We start from the raw sequence: 19,490 nt of genomic DNA, 5'->3' as shown, positions 1-19,490 counted from the left end.
AGTGAAAGAGGATGAAAGCCAAAGCTGGTGGTGAACAATGAAATCTTCAAGGATGGAGATTTCAGCGAAGGAGAATGGGTCAAGATGTGCTCCACTTTAGAATTCAAATAGTCAAGAATTTTACATAGTTGGTAGAGGTAGGTGAGAGATAAACAGCACAGATGTATTTAGTAATAGAATGACAATGAAGTCTTAGCCAGATGGTGGAAAATTCTGAAGAGTCAAGGTCGTGGGCACGAGAGCAAGTGATGTCGTTACGCACGTAGGCGCAACATCCTGCTTTGGATTGAAATTTAGGATAGAAATAGTAGGAGGGAACAGAGTAGAGATTGCGTTCAGTAGCCTCAAAAACCTGTTTTTCGGTGAGGAAGAGAAGGTGAGGTTTAGAGGAGGAGAGATGGTGTTCCACAGAGTGGAAATTAGAGCGAAGACCATGAATGTTGCAGAAATTGAGAAGAAAGAGGTTTAAGGAGTTATCAAGACACCTCTCAGGTCAGCAGCCAGAGGAGTCCTCCCTTGGGGAATTTGTGGTCCCCAGGCAGGATATATATATATATATATATATATATATATATATATATATATATATATATATATATATATATATATATATATATATATATATATATATATCTATATATATATATATTAGGGAGTAGGTGGAAGACACCTACCGAACGGGCGCAAGCTACTCCAGTGAGGTATATATGGGAGGTGAGAAGAGAGCTGAAGCCCTCCAAAGACCCTTCCCATGTCCTCACTAACCGTGTCCCTATTGTCTCACCAACACCGGAGAGTAGTTCAGCATGCTCTCTAAAGACAGATCCTCTCTTTATCCACACCACACTACATTCACACAACATATACACCATTTCCCAAAATTAAAATTTCAAAATGGCGCACCTACACCAAGCCTTGGAGTCCTAGCCTGTGGGGGGGACCACAAATTCCCCCAGGGAGGACTCCCCTTCTGGCTGCCGACCCGAGAGGTGTCTTGATAACTCCTCGAACCTCTTTCTTCTCAATTTCTGCAACATTCGCGGTCTTCGCTCTAATTTTCATTCTGTGGAACATCATCTCTCCCCCTCTAAACCTCACCTTCTCTTCCTTACCGAAACAAAGGTTTCTGAGGCCACTGACAGCAATCTCTACTCTGTTCCCTCCTACTATCTCTATCCTAAATTTCAATCCAAAGCTGGATGTTGCGCCTACGTGCGCACCGACATCACTTGCTCTCGTGCCCACGACCTTGACTCTTCTGAATTTTCCACCATCTGGCTAAGACTTCATTGTCATTCTATTACTAAATACATCTGTGCCGTTTATCTCTCACCTAACACGACCAACTATGTAAAATTCTTTGACTATTTGAATTCAAAAGTGGAGCACATCTTGACCCACTCTCCCTTGGCTGAAATCTCCATCCTAGGATATTTCAATGTTCACCACCAGCTTTGGCTTTCATCCTCTTTCACTGACCATCCTGGTGAACAAGCCTACAACTTTGCTATCCTCAACGACCTAGAGCAGTTGGTCCAGCACCCTTCACGTATTCCCGACCGTCTTGAAGACCGGCCCAACATTCTAGACGTCTTCCTTACCTCAAACCCTTCTGCTTATTCTGTCAAACTGTTCTCTCCGTTGGGCTCCTCCGATCACAATCTTATTTCTGCATCCTGTCCTATCGCTCCTGTACACCCTCTGGACCCACCGAAGAGGCGATGCTTCTGGCATTTTGCTTCAGCTCGGTGGGACGACCTGAGGATGTACTTTTCCGATTTCCCGTGGAATGATTATTGCTTCCAGGATAGAGACCCCTCTGTGTGTGCTCAGCGCATCACAGAGGTGATTGTCTCTGGAATGGAGGCATACATTCCTCGATCTTTCTCAACTCCTCACGCTAAAAAGCCTTGGTTTAATCACGCTTGTTCTCGTGCTGTCAATGATAGAGAGGTAGCTCACAAAAGGTACCAGAGCAACTAAACTAATGCTAATAATGAACTTTACATTTCTGCCCGAAATCGTGCCAAATCTATTCTCCGACTAACCAAAAATTCTTTCATTAATAGAAAATGCCAAAACCTTGCTTTCTCTAACTCTTCCCGTGACTTCTGGCATCTAGCCAAAAACATCTCCTCCAACTTCACTTCTTCATCTTTCCCTCCACTACTCAGTCCTGTCGGCAACACTGCCGTCACATCTATCTCTATGGCTGAACTCTTCTCTCAAACTTTTTCTAAAAACTCCACTCTGGACGATTCTGGGCATATTCCTCCTACTCGTCCCCCCTCTGACTCCTTTATGCCTGTTATAAAGATTATTCAAAATGATGTTTTCTATGCCCTCTCTGGCCTCAATCCTCTGAAGGCTTATGGACCTGATGGAGTGCCTCCTATTGTCCTTAAGAACTGTGCCTCCGTGCTGTCACCCTGCCTGGTCAAATTCTTTCGCCTCTGCCTGTCAACATCTACCTTTCCTTCTTGCTGGAAGTATGCCTTCATACAGCCACTGCCTGAGAAGGGTGACCGCTCCAATTCCTCAAACTACCGTCCTATAGCTTTACTTTCTTGTCTATCTAAAGCTTTTTGAATCAATCATTAACCGGAAGTTAAAAGCACTTTTCCACTTCTGACCTTCTATCTGATCGCCAGTATGGGTTCCGCAAGGAGCGTTCTGCTGGTGATCTCCTAGCCTCTTAACTGACTCTTGGTCATCCTCTCTTAGCCGTTTCGGTGAAACTTTTGCTATTGCGCTGGACATATCAAAAGCTTTTGATAGGGTCTGGCACAAATTTTTGCTTTCCAAACTACCCTCCTACGGTTTCTATCCTTCTCTCTGTACCTTTATCTCCAGTTTCCTTTCTGACCGTTCTATTTCTGCCGTGGTAGACGGTCACTGTTCTTCTCCTAAATCTATTAACAGTGGTGTCCCACAGGGTTCTGTCCTATCTCCACTCTTTTCTGTTGTTCATTGATGATCTTCTTCCAAAACGAACTGTCCTATCCATTCTACGCCGATGATTCCACTCTGCATTACTCAACTTCTTTTAATAGAAGACCCACCTACAGGAACTTAACGACTCAAGGCTGGAGGCTGCAGAACAGCCTCAGACCTTACTATTATTTCCGATTGGGGCAAGAAGAACCTGGTGTCCTTCAACGCCTCAAAACACAGTTCTCCACCTATCCACTGACACAATCTTCCAAACAACTATCCCCTATTCTTTGACAACACCCAGCTATCACCTTCCTCAACACTAAACATCCTCGGTCTATCCTTAACTCAAAATCTCAACTGGAAACTTCATATCTCATCTCTTACTAAATCAGCTTCCTCGAGGCTGGGCGTTCTGCACCGTCTGCGCCAGTTCTTCTCCCCTGCACAGTTGCTGTCCATATACAGGGGCCTTGTCCGCCCTCGTATGGAGAGGCATGCATCTCATGTGGGGGGCTCCACTCACACAGCTCTTCTGGACAGAGTGGAGGCTAAGGCTCTTCGTCTCATCAGCTCTCCTCCTCATACTGATAGTCTTCTACCTCTTAAATTCCGCCGCATTGTTACCTCTCTTTCTATCTTCTATCGATATTTCCACGCTGACTGACGAGTCAGCGCGCGACCTTCCTCAGTCAGCGCGCGACCTTCCTTGGGATCACACGTGACTTTGCCCCGCTGCTGTGTGGTGCCAACTCGCTCTTTCCTCTGTTTTCCTCTGCTTTCGCGGTGTGAGGCGTTCTGTGCTTCTGTGAGCTGCTGCTGTACTGGAGGACTACAAAACCAGGAGGATTACCCTGCCTTCTACTACAGACCGCTAAGTGTTCTGATTTAGTATTTACTCAGTTAGATAGTGATCCACAGTTACTCCTAGGACAAGTGTATTAAGCTTCCCACATCTACACTAAATTCAACATTCTTTCACGCCAACCCAGTGCTACACGGTTTTATATTGCTTTTGTGTTTTTTTTATATTGCTTTTGTGTTTTCTTCTCCTTCTATTATTAGGATACTTTACTGTGCTGTGATAATAGGACTACGTGAATCAGGCGCGCCAAGCTACGTTAATTTCTAAGTCCACACAAAACATTAGATAATCCACTTTCCGCGCAAACCTAGTGAACACAGTTATTATCTTATTTATGTGGTGCCTCGGGCACCACATACCGATTAAAATCACGCCACGTCCTCGTGGCACAAGCGTTCGCCCTGCGGACGACCATGGAGGAGCAGACGGGGATGGCGGGATCGTGGGGAGGAGTCCTACGAGAGACGGGACCTGAAGAGACAGAAGAAGGCCACCCCACCGGCGACGAAGACGACGCCGAGGAGGAGCAGCCACCCCCACCAAGGGAGGAAGGGGTCGAAGGCGGGGACCGGAGAGACGGATTCCTGGAGCGCGTGAAGTGCTGGAGGGAGGTCCAGCGGGGGGGCCAGAGACGACCCGGGCGACGGCGGCGGGGAGGGGAAGGGTCCAAGGGAGTCTTGGCCAGGAGCGATGAGACCACGTCACGTCCGATGTGGAAGGGGGCGCGATGAACCGTCAGCGGGGCGTCACCGTCCATAGTAGCAGAGGCAGGGAGGCTGAAGGCGTCGGAGTGGGCACTACAGCCCATACCGAGGCTGAGGAGACCCGTCCGTTGTTGGTCTGCTTGTATTTGGAGACCGGGCTGTCCGGGCAGACCATGGTGACCACCTGGGGAGTATCGGTAGCGAAGACCCAGCCCGCAGGAGACGGGATGAAGACCGGGGGGAAGACTCTGAGGAGAGACTTAGAACACAGCGAGAGGGCGTCTGGGCGATAGAGTAAGAGAGCGATCTCGCAGCGCTGGACAGAAGTCGAGTAGACAGGGGCGACAGGGGACATACATAGAGCAGGTGGTGTTTAGTACAGCGGTCCAAGGAGTCTAAGAGCATATAGTGAGTGCGGTCTTCAGAAACCGCAAGGTAAGTGGAAAGCGTGTCGGTGTGCAGAAAATATGGCGTGCCATCAAGATGAAAAGGCAACGCGTCCATTTTAAACACATCGAACGTCAGAGGGATCCCCTTTCATGGGGATTTGTAAGTAGAAGTGAAGGGTTCCTGAGGAAAGCGTACCTTTAGAAATAACCCTAGAGACATCTCTATACAATGCTAAATATTCATGTGCTGGGGAAAAGTAAGCCTGGGTAATGGGTGACGCATTGCTGAGCACACGAAATAGTTACATCATTTGGAAGGAGGAGAGGAAACCTGCGTTTGGGACAGCTGCTGAAGGCCAAGCTTGAGATTCAGAGTATCATGATTTAGGTCACTAAGTGCCAACTGAATGAGAAGGATAGTCTCCAAAATACGCATTTCCCCTTCAATTTGCAAGGTTTTAGTGAGAACTGACGGATAATAGCTGAGGCCAAAGCCGAGGCGGACTCTAGACAGGAGATGGCAGAATGAATATGACGGAGGTCCCGAACTGTGGCGTTGAGGACTTCCTGATGGAGGTTAAGTTGACGTCTCTTCTGTGGACAGAGTGTAGAGCTGGGAGAGCTTCCCGTGTATCACATCTATTTGGGCCTGAGTGGCCGTACCGAAAGGAGGTTTGCTACCGAGCCAAGGAAATCCACGGCCTCGCTTCTGGCGAGTCCGAAACGGGCTTCCATCTCTACCACTCATAGCCGACAGAAGCTGTTAAGATCTTTGAATAACTTCTCAAACTCAATGTGAAAAGAGTCTAGAGTGCGCCCGAGTAGACCAACAGTAGGGAACGATTGAGTCATATGGTCAATCGACCATGAAACATCCGCTGTTAGATTTGCCACGTTGATGAGAGGACGTTGGATGTCGTCCGTCTTGATGACGACGGAGACAACATAGTACCGTCCTGTCAACAGCATCTTAAAGACTGGGGAGAAGACGAGGCCGGGACGAATGGGTTGCTCCTGGGAGGATCAAGGGAAGACAAGGAGAGGGCAACACCCAGGATCTGTAATTATAGGGGCATCAGTTCGTTGGTCGTTGGCGATACTCAGAGGGCGGCCCATTACATTGGGAGAGAAGGGTACCGTATTGGAGCGTAATGAGCGACTGACACAGGGCTCTGAAGGAGCTGAGGGAACCAATGAGGGGACCTCTGAAGCATCTGAGGAGACAGGAGCCGGTGAGGAGAGCTCGGAAGGAGCTGGAAAGGACAATGGCAGCGGCCTCGGGGAATAAGTCATGGGGAGTGGGTCCACTTCTACTACTTGATCAGGGAGAGGTATGCACGCCTGACATTAGGAGAGTCATGGAAGCCAAGAGAGTCCTCGTGAACGACCTGAACATTATTTGTGTGAACTGTCTTGATCTTACCACCTCTAACATGACGCAGTCAAGACTACAGAGCTTATTTTTCTAGCACCCTAAAGGTCCATTGAACAAGGGCTGGAGCTTCTTTGGTTCGCCCTTTGTACATACATGCCTTAAGTAGACCCGATCTCCTACTACCACCTGTTTGGGTTTGGATTTCCTAAACATTCTTTCTGACTCCTGCCATCCTATATCTATATTGGTCTGACATAGTTTATAGGTACGCTGCGACACTAGAAGTAAATGCTTTATAGCTGTCAACATCATAACAAGGTTGGAGTTTATTCTCAAGCACTTCAAAAGGAACATTTGGGTCCCGAGAGAAAAGCAAGAAAAATGGTGAATCTTTCAGAACACGATGGTAGGCAGTGTTGTAGGCGTGTTGCAACCGGAAGCATTTGGTCCCAGATACCGCGATTGTCCTCGCACAAAGTTCTCAAGATATTTATTAAGGTGCCATTAGGCCTTTCTATCACACCGTTTGCAGACGGGTGATAAGGAGTTTTCCTTAGATGATCAATCTGTAACAACTGAGTCAACTCTCGTAAGAGAGTGTTGACGAACTCCTTTCCTTGATCCGTGACTAGAATCGGCGGGATGCTGTGTACACAGACTACGTTCTTGTAGAACGCAGCTGCCACTTCCTTGGCTGCCTTCGTACGAAGGGGGGTTGCTACCAAGAAGCGTGACAGGACGTCTATCACTGTCAGTACATACCTATAGCCTTCGTCTGAAACAGACAAAGGTCCGACAATATCCATATGGACTCTGTCAAACGGTTGGCCAACCTCTGGATACCTCATAAGTGGAGCTGGCGGGGATCCCCTCTTCTTAAACCGACAACAGACAGGACAAGATCTGACATATTGCTCCACGTCCGCCTTCATTCCCGGCCAGTACGCAAACTTGCGACAGCGTGCCAACGTAACCTTAGTGCCTCCATGCCCTGCAGGTAGCATGGAATGCGCCAAAGCTAACGCGTTAGGAATGTAGCTTGGTGTAACGATAACCAGTCTTTTCTGCTTGTTGTATTCATCGCAAACATCGCGGTAGAGAATGCCGTTCTCTACACACACTTCACTAAGAGGCAGTTTTTTGAAGTGCCTCTTAGCTGCATTAACGTTACATTGCTCCTCTCTGCAACCTTTCTCTCATCTCTCATGTACGTTACCACCGGTGGTTTGTTCAAAAGCATGCTTCAATTCTCTTAGTTCAGGATCGCGATCCTGGTGCTCCATGAGTCCAGCAAGACTCAATGGAGAAACTTATCCTGTTTGTCATGTCCCTCCGGAGAGGCGACAGACGTCCTGTCCACCCGTAAGGGTGACAGACATAATTCGAGCATCCAATTCGCCTTCTATCACGTCACTCTCCTGATTCCTAATCCTTGACAAAAATCTGCTACCATGTTGCTGGAGCCTGGGAGATAATCAATACTAAAGTCAAATTCTCCTAGAAGTGTCTGCCAGCGTGCAATCCTGCTGCTAGGCACTGTGCTTTTAACAGACAAGTCAGTGGTCTAGTGTCCTACAGGATGTGTATCCTATAACCCAAGATAAGGGGTCGGTTAGTACTGAGGCCATAGATGACTGCTAAAGCTTCTCTCTCTACCGCTGAGTAGTTACGTTCTGCTCCATTCAGGGTTCTACTAAAATATGCTATGGGACGTAAACTACCATTTTCATCCTTTGTTGCAACACACCACCTATTGCCTTATCTGACGCATCTGTGGTGAGATTGAAGCTTCCGGAAATCCGGAAGGCTAAAACAATGTCGGTCGTTAGACTGTTCTTTAGTGTGCTAAATGCATGCAATGCCTCTTCATTCCACTCCAGATGTGTCTTATCATTCTTGGTTACTTTCCTCCCTTTGAGTAAATTATTAAGTGGGATGCTATCTGGCAAAGTCTTTAATGAATTTCCTATAAAAGTTAACCAATCCCAGGAAACCTTGAAGTTCTTTGACTGTTTTCGGAGGAGTGAGTTGTTGCACCGCCTGTACCTTTGAGGGCTGAGGCTTCAAGCCAGAAGCACTAACAATGTGACCCAGATAATCTACTTGCTCTTTGAAAAAGGAACACTTATCTAGTCTTAAGGACAGGTGAGCCTTCTGCAGTCTGTCCAAGACGGCATGGAGGTTCTTTAGGTGATGGTCCATGTCTTTCCCTTGTACTATCAAATCATCAAGGTATACATGTACAATTCTTCCTGTCAGACCTATGAGAACTTGATTCATGATCCGTTGATAGGCTGCAGGTGCTGTTTTTAATCCAAAGGGAGTGTAGTGAATTCATAGAGGCAATAATGTGTCGTGAAGGCTGTCAAGTGATTAGATTCCTATGCCAATGGGACTTGGTGGTAGCCCTGGCGCAAATCAAGGGAGGTGAATACTTTACTTTCCACTAACTGTTGCAAAATGAGGTTAATGTTAGGGAGTGGATGTTTGTCATCAATCAATTCATCGTTCAGAGCGCGGAAGTCGAGACAAAGTCTGACTCCACCATCTGGTTTAGCAACAGGGACTAGAGGTGCGCTGTAGGGTGACGCACTAGGGCGTATAATACCCTGGGCCTCAAGGTCCTTGAGCTGAATCTCTATTTCTTTATGATATTTACTGGTATTGGGTATGGCTTTTTATATATAGGCTTGTCATTTTTAGCCTTAAAGTGTGAACATAATAGGGGTAATAGTGAGTGGCTCGTTTTTAGAGCAAACACATCAGGATACTTGCAGGTTAAGCCCTTCAGACAGCAATTTTCCCGTTGTGAGGGTAAAAATAGCTCGTCTATCAGCTTATCGAGTACCATCTGCTTACTTGACTGGGTGACAGGCGGCTTTGTAGCTGTTTTGTGACAGCCGCTACACATTCATTAGTCGATGATTGATAGTATTCTGAGTGACAAGAATAAATGTGTCCCATCACTTCACCTGTTGGCATCTCAATAGTTTCTTCAGTTGGGTTAGCATAGGGAATGATGAATTTACCTTTGGTTTGTTTGACGTTAGGAGTTAAGGTTACTAACCCGGGAAATAAAAATGAAGAAGGGATATCATTGGACCTTGGGAGAAATAAGGCTTGCTGGGCTCTGCCAATCTCTGCCTCCAGAGTGACATACCCTGCCGTGCCTGGTAGCAAGGACGCCACGTTAATAGCGTATGCTTTCACTGGTACTTCCTCCATTTCGTCTAAAGTAGGTTTAAGGTCGGTTAGTCAATCTTCTGGGTACGGGCTCATATCGTCCGCAGCCAGGGAATGAACTTCCACTGGGTAGGCGCCCACCATTACACTAAACTGCCCAGGTGTGGCCAGCGGTGCAGCTACCACATTTTGTCTCCACATAAATTCTAGGCCCAACAAAACTGCTGTTGGTAACACTATACCTTGTGATATTACTACAAACTTTTCTATAATTTCTCCGTGCCCAAAGTCTACTACTACTTCGGCTATTCCTTTATTAGGGATTGGAGTCCGATCTACCCCTTGTATGGAGAGAGGTTCTGTAACTATCATCTTCCCGCCTACCTTCCTAAATAAATTTTCTTCTATTAGGGACGCTCCTGCTCCTGTGTCTAGCATTGCGTAAACCATCTCCTTTTTTGGGGGGAGGGTTCTTGCCTTCGTCTGGCATTTTTTAACTCTAAAGTCTTATTCCCGTAATTCCAAGAATAACTGTCTTCTCCCTCGCTTTCGGATGTGGACATACACCAGTACAATACCAATATAAACCAATATAAATTGCAAGTTTCACCACAAGTTTCACCACAAGTTTCACCACAAGTTTCACCACATGTTTCACCACCTGTTTCACCACCTGTTTCACCACCCCACACCTGACACCAATGTTGTAACCCGTAATCCGGGTCACACAGGGGAGACGACACACTGTTTGTACTAGTGACACTTGACTTAAAATTCTGGTACTTTAGGAGTATTTAAAGGAGTTCGTAAATGGGGTGATGAAACGGTGTCGCCTTTCTTATATGTATTTTATTCTACCTTAATACTACTTAATATTACAGAGGGTAAAAATATTGTTTAAACCAGCGACTGGCTTACTAGACTCAATGAGTCTTCAGGTTTTCTTTCACTATTGGTTACTGACGTTAACACTGGTATAATATTGAGTAAAAACTCACACAATAAAGTATCATAGAAATATAATCCTAAGTAAAACTAAGATAATAGAACACAATAGATATGTTAGATACGCTTTCCTCTATGGTACCACATTACTCCATACTCACAGTAGCAACGATGAATGTTCTACCCATGTTGTCTAGGGAAGGACAACTGAGTGTCCAGCAACGAACAGAGTGCTGGTTGATCTGAGGTCAAGCCTGAAAAAATGCTTCTTATATAGGCATGACATACATACAGACATCGCGAGGGTAATACGTCAGGCGTGTGAGTCATACATCAAACTCACACCGAGCTCATACAATAATCTACCTAACCGACATGTGTAATAAGGTCGATTTTAATCCTAGTGTAGCTGTCACGCGGTGACGCAGCTTTGTTTTCATAACATTTTGTTCCGCGGTTGATCGTGTTTTGGCCGCGGTGATTGTGTTTTGGCTTAGAGAGATAAGCGGGTGCGTTAATGGGCAATTGCAATTGTGTATAGGTTGGTAAATGAACAGTGCATTTGGGGACAATCATGTGTTGGAGTCCGTGTTGTGTTTTAGCGGTCGATACCGCTGTTGTCATCGGAAAATATTGCCGGTGAAGATGATGACACTGGAGCGAGTGGTGTCGCAGCCCTCGGGGCACCACATAAGTGATTTCTCAGTATATTAATATTGGCCTATGTTTTGTCTTGGTGGGTAGAAATAACCGCGCCTTTTTACCCGAGACACACCCTTTTCCCCGGGGAATTGACCTGACTGCGACCTCACAGCAGCTGTTGGTTTGTTTTCCTAGATACATATTTTTGACCTGACGACCTCACCGCAGCTGCGTACTTTGTTATCGTCTTAACGCGCCTAATTGTTTCCGTCTTGCCTCGCCCATATCTTCACCATGACGTCCCTCAAGCGTTGTTCTGGGTGTGGCCTTCGCATGGCCAAGCAGTACTTTCTTTCCAAGGACGTTTGTAGGTTATGCGTTAAGACTCAGAAGGATGATCAGAGGATCATGGAGTTAGAGAATAGGGTCACGACTCTCGCAGCCCAGGTACACTTACTGGTTAGTGCAGCAGCAACAAGCCCCGCCTCCTCCTCCTCCTCTTCCTCTTCCTCTTCTTCCTCGTCCTCCTCCCCTTCCTCTTCCTCTTCTTCCTCGTCCTCCTCCCCTCTAGTATTGTCTTCACCCACACAGCAGCCCCGCCCATACTCCTCCTCCTCCTCCTCGCCCATCTCCGATCTCCCCGCTTCCCACCCCTCCTTCTCCTCTTCTTCCTCCTCTTCCTCCTCCTCCTCCTCCTCGCCTTCCTCTTCCGTCCCCCCTCTCCCCTCTCCCCGCCCACCCTCCTCCTCCTCCTCCTCCTCTCCCTCTTTCTCCTCCTTGTCCTCCGCCTCTTCGCTCGTCCCTCCCTCCCACACCTGTCCTTCACCTTCCCCTTCCCCCTCTTCCTACACCCACACCTCGTCCCTCCCTCCTCCCCACCTCACTCTCCTTTCACCTCCTCCTTCCTCCTCCTCCTCCTCCTCCTCCTCCTCCTCCCCCTCCTCCTCCTCCGCCTCAAAGTCCTCGCCGTCCTCTTCCGTCCCCCCTCTCCCCTCTTCCCGCCCACTATCCTCCTCCTCCTCCTCTTCTCCCTCTTTCTCCTCCTTGTCCTCCGCCTCCTCGCTCGTCCCTCCCTACAACACCTGTCCCTTACCTTCCTTTTCCCCCTCTTCCTCCTCCCTCTCCTCGTCCGTTCCTCCCTCCACCACCTCACCCTCCCTTTCTCCTTCTTCCTCTTCCTCCTCCTCCTCCCCCTTTCCACCTTCCACCTCTTCCACAATTTCTCCTCGTTCTTCACAGCAGGTCCCTCCCTCCTTCCCGCTCTCCCTCCCCCTTCACCCACCCCTCCTGGCCCCCTTCCGACCGTCAGGTTCTTGTTGTTGGTGATAGTCAGGTTCGTTATGTTGACAGGTATTTTTGCTCCAAGGATAAGAACAGGACGAGGGTGTGTTTCCCAGGGGCAGGGGTGGGCCATATATCAGACAGGATTGAGGCGTGTATGGCAAGCGAGGGATCGAACCCCATTGTCTTTCTCAGCTGAGGGCCGGAACTGCGGATTGGAGAGCCAGGAGAACCAGGTAGAAATGTCTTACAATAATTTAGTTAGAGTAATAGTAGAGGGGCAAGAACAGCATATACCACAGCGAACACTTAGAAAAGAAAACAATGATCCTAAGTGGATGACTCGTGGACTAAAACACGAGATTGGGTTAAAGAGAATTTATCAGAAAATAAAGAATGGGGAAACACATCTCAGGGGCCGGTACGTCGAACTATCTATATTAGTTAAGAAAAACACCAGGATAGCAAAAAAGAACTATGAGATCAAAGTAGCAAATGAGGCGAAAAGTAATCCTAAGGGCTTCTTTCAGATGTATAGAACAAAAACACGGGAGAAAATTGGACCGCTGAAAACAAACACAGGGGAGCTAGTAGAAAATTACGAAAATATGAGCACATTGTTGAACGACTACTTCCTTTCAGTATTCACACAGGAGGATCGAACGACTATACCGGAAAGAGTTCAGGCGTACGAGGGCGGGGATGGCGATAAATTGAGGGATATAATCATTACCAGGCAAGTAGTTCAGGATGAGATAGATAAGCTTAAGAAGAACAAGTCGCCAGGTCCTGACGGGATATTTCCGAGGGTATTAAAGGAGTTAGGTGATATAATCAGTGACCCACTAACCGACATCTTTAAGATGTCGGTAAATACTAACTATGTGCCGAGCCTATGGAAAGTAGCTAATGTGACGCCGATTTCTAAAAAGGGGGACAGGTCAGTTGCTTCAAACTATCGCCCAATTAGCTTAACATCGGTTATAGGGAAGATGCTGGAGTCCATAATAGCCAGGAACATTCGGGAGCATTTAGAGAAACATAGCTTAATTCACGACTCGCATCATGGGTTCACAAAAGGTAGGTCATGCCTCACCAATCTCTTGTCCTTCTACAATAAAGTATTTGAGGCGGTTGACAGAGATGAAAATTATGATGTAATCTATCTTGATTTTAGTAAAGCGTTTGACAAAGTTCCTCACCAACGACTGTTGCTTAAATTACAGGCTCACGGAGTAGAGGGTAAAGTTTTGAGCTGGGTCAAGGCGTGGCTTAGCAATAGGAAGCAAAGAGTGCAAATCAATGGTAAAAGATCTGACTGGGGATGTGTTACGAGTGGGGTCCCACAAGGTTCGGTATTAGGTCCACTTTTGTTTATTATTTATATCAATGACTTAGACACAGGAATTAGTAGTGATGTTAGTAAATTTGCAGATGATACCAAGATCGGTAGAGTAATTGAGTCGGATCAGGACGCTAGTATTCTCCAAGGTGAACTCAACAGATTATATGACTGGGCGGATAAATGGCAGATGGAGTTCAATGTAGGGAAGTGCAGTATTCTGAGTGTAGGTAGGAACAACCCCTCACATAACTATTGCTTAAATGACACTCTCATAAGTAGGTCTGGGTGCGAGAGGGATTTAGGGGTCTTAGTGAGCTCTGATCTCCTTCCAAGGGCACAATGCATTCAAGCTAGAAATCGAGCTAATAGGGTACTGGGATTTTATTTCAAGGAGCGTAAGCAACAGAAGCCCCGAAGTCTTCCTCAAACTATATTTAGCATTAGTTAGACCTCATCTTGAACATGCGGTTCAGTTCTGGTCACCCTACTATAGAATGGATATCAAAATGTTAGAATCGGTGCAGAGGAGGATGACTAAGATGATTCAGGGGTTGAGAAACTTGCCATACGAGGAAAGACTCAAACAGTTAAACTTGCATTCTCTAGAAAGGCAAAGGGTGCGTGGAGACATGATCGAGGTTTATAAATGGATGAAGGGCTTTAATAAGGGAGACATTCATAAGGTTTTGTTGGTAAGAGAACCGGGTAGGACACGAAGTAACGGGTTTAAACTGGATAAATTCAGATTCAACAGGGACATAGGCAAAAATTGGTTTACTAACAGGGTGGTGGATGAGTGGAATAGGCTTAGCAGTCATGTGGTGAGTGCCAATACAATTGTCACATTCAAAAATAGACTAGATAAAATCATGGACAGCGATATTAGGTGGGGTTAGATACACGGGAGCTTAGGATCAAAGGAGCTGCCTCGTACAGGCCTACCGGCCTCTTGCAGACTCCTGCGTTCTTATGTTCTTATGTTCTTATGACTGCTCTTCTGAACTGCTAACTGCATGCCTCCCCCCCTCCCGCGGCCCCGCTGCACTCGACTTTCTACTCATGCTCATCCCTATACTGTCCAAACCCGTTATGCAAGAGTTAACCAGCATCTTCACTCTTTCATCCCTCACGCTGGTAAACTCTGGAACAATCTTCCTTCATCTGTATTTCCTCCTGCCAACGACTTGAACTCTTTCAAGAGGAGTGTATCAGGACACCTCTCCTCCCGTATTTGTTCTTGCTTTCGGCCACCTCTTTTGTCTCTTTTTTAGGAGCAGCGAGTATCGGGCTTTTTTTATTATTGTTTTCTTTTTTTGTGTGCCCTTGAGCTGCCTCCTTTGTTGTAAAAAAAAAAAAATTACATACATATATATATATATATATATATATATATATATATATATATATATATATATATATATATATATATATGTATATATATATATATATATATATATATATATATATATATATATATATATATATATATATATATATATATATATATATATATATATATATATATATATATATATATATATATATATATATATATATATATATATATATATATATATATATATATATATATATATATATATATATATATATATATAATATGGACAAAAGAAAACGACCATAGCAGCACAGTTAATTAATAGTGACCCCAATCAGAGACAAATACCGAGTGGAGATATGGAGACAAGAATTGTAAATATGATAGGAGAGGGAAGGAAAGCAATTAGTCAGATATACTAAGTTGTAAACATTTGATAAGCACTAACACTACTGAGAGGTTATGGAAAATACCCAGACCCACATACAGGAAACAGATACCCAGTAGGCGTGGTCAGGAAGTGTGGATAACCATTCAAGAGGACTCTAACATGTCACGTGAGGTGTGACGAAATGCTATAAGCGAATAAATGAAAAGAGAAGTCACTGTGGGAGTGTCTTAAGAGTGAAATCACAAATAGTAGGAGAAGTAAACAATATAACATAATGAGCGAGCCAATGGTTGTTGACAGGAAGTATTGGCTACTGGTTATGTAGAAAATGAAGGCGTGTCAAAGATGTAGTTCCGCCTCAAGCAAGGAAAAATGTGACCTAGACAACAGTGATATGGGCAGACCGAGCCTTGCACTCGCTTCAAGCAGACTTGCTACTCACTCAGCTGAGAATGGCTGTTGTGATCTTAATCGTGAGTAGAAATTCGAGAATCTATGGGAAACCGATTGTTTTGTCCTGAGATTATAATGTAGGAGATGTGTTGTAGGATTGTGAGTGGGACAGGATTGTGATTATTTGTTTGCGATGTAAAGCAAAGGTAGAAACCACTGGGTGTGGTATAATTTGGTGCTTCCGTGAAATTGTAGTAGATTATACTATAGGAATGTGTTATCAGGATGTGAGGAGAGTATTTAAATATTGTGATGTAAGCAGAGAGAAACAAACCACTGCTTGTGGAATGACGAGTGTTATTATTATTGGCAACAACTGAGCACAAATTGTAGTATTATGTTTAGAGGCATGTCGTTTGTCACATGTTGTATCCATTGCTGAATATGCCAGCGTTATGATCGTCTGAACATAGAATATTGCGTAAGGCAATTACTTTCATTTAATTTTAAATAAATGCATATTTTCTTTTTCACTTGTTTATCCCCGAACACCAGTCTCCAATAACAACTTAAGCCGGATCACGCTACTAGGGATACGAGACGGTGAGATCATTTATGGAGTAGTTAATGAGTGATAAAAGAGTTGTTTTAATACAAGCTAATGCAAATGAAATAAAAAAGTAAAAATCAAAATACAAGAAAAGAAGGATCCAATATATATATATATATATATATATATATATATATATATATATATATATATATATATATATATATATATATATATATATATATATATATATATATATATATATATATATATATATATATATATATATATATATATATATATATATATATATATATATATATATATATATATATATATATATATATATATATATATATATATACAAAAAAACAATAATAAAAAAAGCCCGCTACTCGCTGCTCTAAAAATAATCATAAGAGGTGGCCGAAAGAGAGGTCAACTTCGGGAGGAGAGGTGTCCTGACACCCTTCTCTTGAAAAAGTTCAAGTCGTAGGCAGGAGGAAATACAGATGAAGGAAGATTGTTCCAGATTTTACAAGCGTGAGGGATGAATGAGTGAAGATGCTGGTTAACTCTTGCATAAGGGGTTTGGACAGTATAGGGATGAGCATGAGCAGAAAGTCGTGTGCAGCGGTGCCGCGGGAGGGGGGGAGGCATGCAGTTAGCAAGTTCAGAAGAGCAGTCGGCGTGGAAATATCGATAGAAGATGGAAAGAGAGGCAACATCGCGACGGAATTTAAGAGGTAGAAGACTATCAGTAGGAGGAGGAGAGCTGATGAGACGAAGAGCCTTAAACTCCACTCTGTCAAGAAGAGGTGTGTGAGTGGAGCCCCCTACAAGTGAGAGGTACTCCATACGAGGGCGGACAAGGCCCCTGTATATTGATAGCAACTGTGCGGGGCAGTAGAACTGGCGGAGACGATACAGAACGCCCAACCTCGAGGAAGTTGATTTAGCGAGAGAGGAAATGTGAAGTTTCCAATTGAGATTTTGAGTTAAGGATAGACCGAGGATGTTTAGTGTTGAAGACGGTGACAGCTGAGTGTTGTCGAAGAATAGGGGATAGGTGTTTGGAAGATTGTGTCGAGTTGATAGGTGGATAAACTGAGTTTTTGAGGCATTGAAGGACACATTGTTCCTTCTGTCCCATTCGGAAATGATAGCAAGGTCTGAGGTTAAGCGTTCTGCAGCCTCCAGTCTGGAATCATGTACTTCCTGTTGAGAGGGTCTTCTATTGAAAGAAGTTGAATAATGCAGAGTGGAGTCATTGGCGTATGAGTGGAAAGGACAGTTTGTTATGGCAAGAAGATCATTGATGAATAACAGGAAGAGAGTGTGTGATAGGACAGAGCCCTGTGGAACACTACTGTTGGTAGGTTTAGGGGAAGAACAGTGACCGTCTACCACCGCAGAGATAGAACGGCCGGAAAGGAAACTGGAGATAAAGGAACAGAGAGAGGGATAGAATCCGAAAGAGGGCAGTTTAGAAAGCAAAGACTGGTGCCAGACTCTATCGAAGGCTTTCGATATGTCTTGCGCAAAAGAGAAAGTTTCACCGAAACTGCTAAGAAAGGATGACCAAGAGTCAATTAATAGAGCAAGAAGATCGCCAGTAGAAAGCCCCTTGCGGAATCTATACTGGGGATCAGATAGAAGATTAGAAGTGAAAAGGTGCTTTTGAATCTTCCGGTTAAGGATTGATTCAAAAGCTTTAGATAGACATGAGAGTAAGGCTATTGGGCGGTAGTTTGAGGGATTCGAGCGGTCACCCTTCTTAGGCACAGGCTGTACAAAGCCATACTTCCAGCAGGAAGGAAAGATAGATATATCTTTCGAAAGAGTTTGACTAGGCAGGGTGTCAGCACAGAAGCACAGTTTTTAAGGACAATAGGAGGCACTCCATCAGGTCCATAAGCCTTCTGAGAGTTGAGGCCAGAGAGGGCATAGAAAACATCATTAGGAAGAATCTTAATAACAGGGATAAAGGAGTCAGAGTGGGGATGAGTAGGAGGAATATGCCCAGAATCGTCCAAGGTGGAGTTCTTACAGAAAGTTTGAGCGAAGAGTTCAGCCTTAGAGACAGATTAGACTGCAGTGCTGCAGTCTGTGTTAAGGAGAGGAGGGAAAGAGGAAGAAGTGAAATTGGAGGAGATATTTTTGGCTAGATGCCAGAAGTCACGAGAAGAATTAGAAGAAGCAAGGAGTGACATTTTCTATTTATAAAAGAAGTTTTGGTAAGTCGGAGAATAGATTTGGCACGATTCCGGTCTGAAATGTATAGATCAAAGTTAGTGGGAGTTCGAAGGCTCTGGAACCTTTTGTGAGCTGCCTCTCTATCTTTAATAGCACGAGAACAAGTGTGATTAAACCAAGGCTTTTTAGCATGAGGAGGAGAGAAAGTACGTGGAATGTATGCCTCCATTCCAGAGACAATCACCTCTGTGAAGCGCAACGCACACACAGAGGGGTCTCTATCCTGGAAGCAGTAATCATTCCACGGGAAATCGGAAAAGTACATACTCGGATATATATATATATATATATATATATATATATATATATATATATATATATATATATATATATATATATATATATATATATATATATATATATATATATATATATATATATATATATATATATATATATATATATATATATATATATATATATATATATATATATATATATATATATATATATATATATATATATATATATATAAGCTGGAAATGGAAGCAAATGGGAAAAAGTAAGGAAAACATTTTGTGGTTGAACTACATTAAAAGAAAAACAAGACAAAAAAATATGAAATGTAAACAATTCTCTTAGGTAAGGTTAGAAGGAAAATAAGAAGGAACGATGGGGGAAAGGAAGGGGAGAGGAATGGAATGGGGAGCGAAAAGAGGGAAAGGTAGACGGGGAGAATTTTGGATGCCGCTTAAGAATGCAAAGGAAAAAACGAAAAGCTGGGAGAAAGTGAATAATGGAAGAGAGAGAGAGAGGAAGGTAACGGAGAGCAATTAAAATTTTAGTTGCATATAAAGTTAGAAGGAAAGTGTGGGTAATGTTAGTTTTGAATATAGGCACCTTGCCTGGGGCAACACTAATCCCGCGGTGTCAGCGGTTTTGACCGTTGTGGCCCCTCAGA

Source organism: Eriocheir sinensis, unplaced genomic scaffold, assembly GCF_024679095.1.
Source record: "Eriocheir sinensis breed Jianghai 21 unplaced genomic scaffold, ASM2467909v1 Scaffold1120, whole genome shotgun sequence".
NCBI lineage: Eukaryota > Metazoa > Arthropoda > Malacostraca > Decapoda > Varunidae > Eriocheir > Eriocheir sinensis.
Note: the sequence above shows the minus strand (reverse complement) of the source record.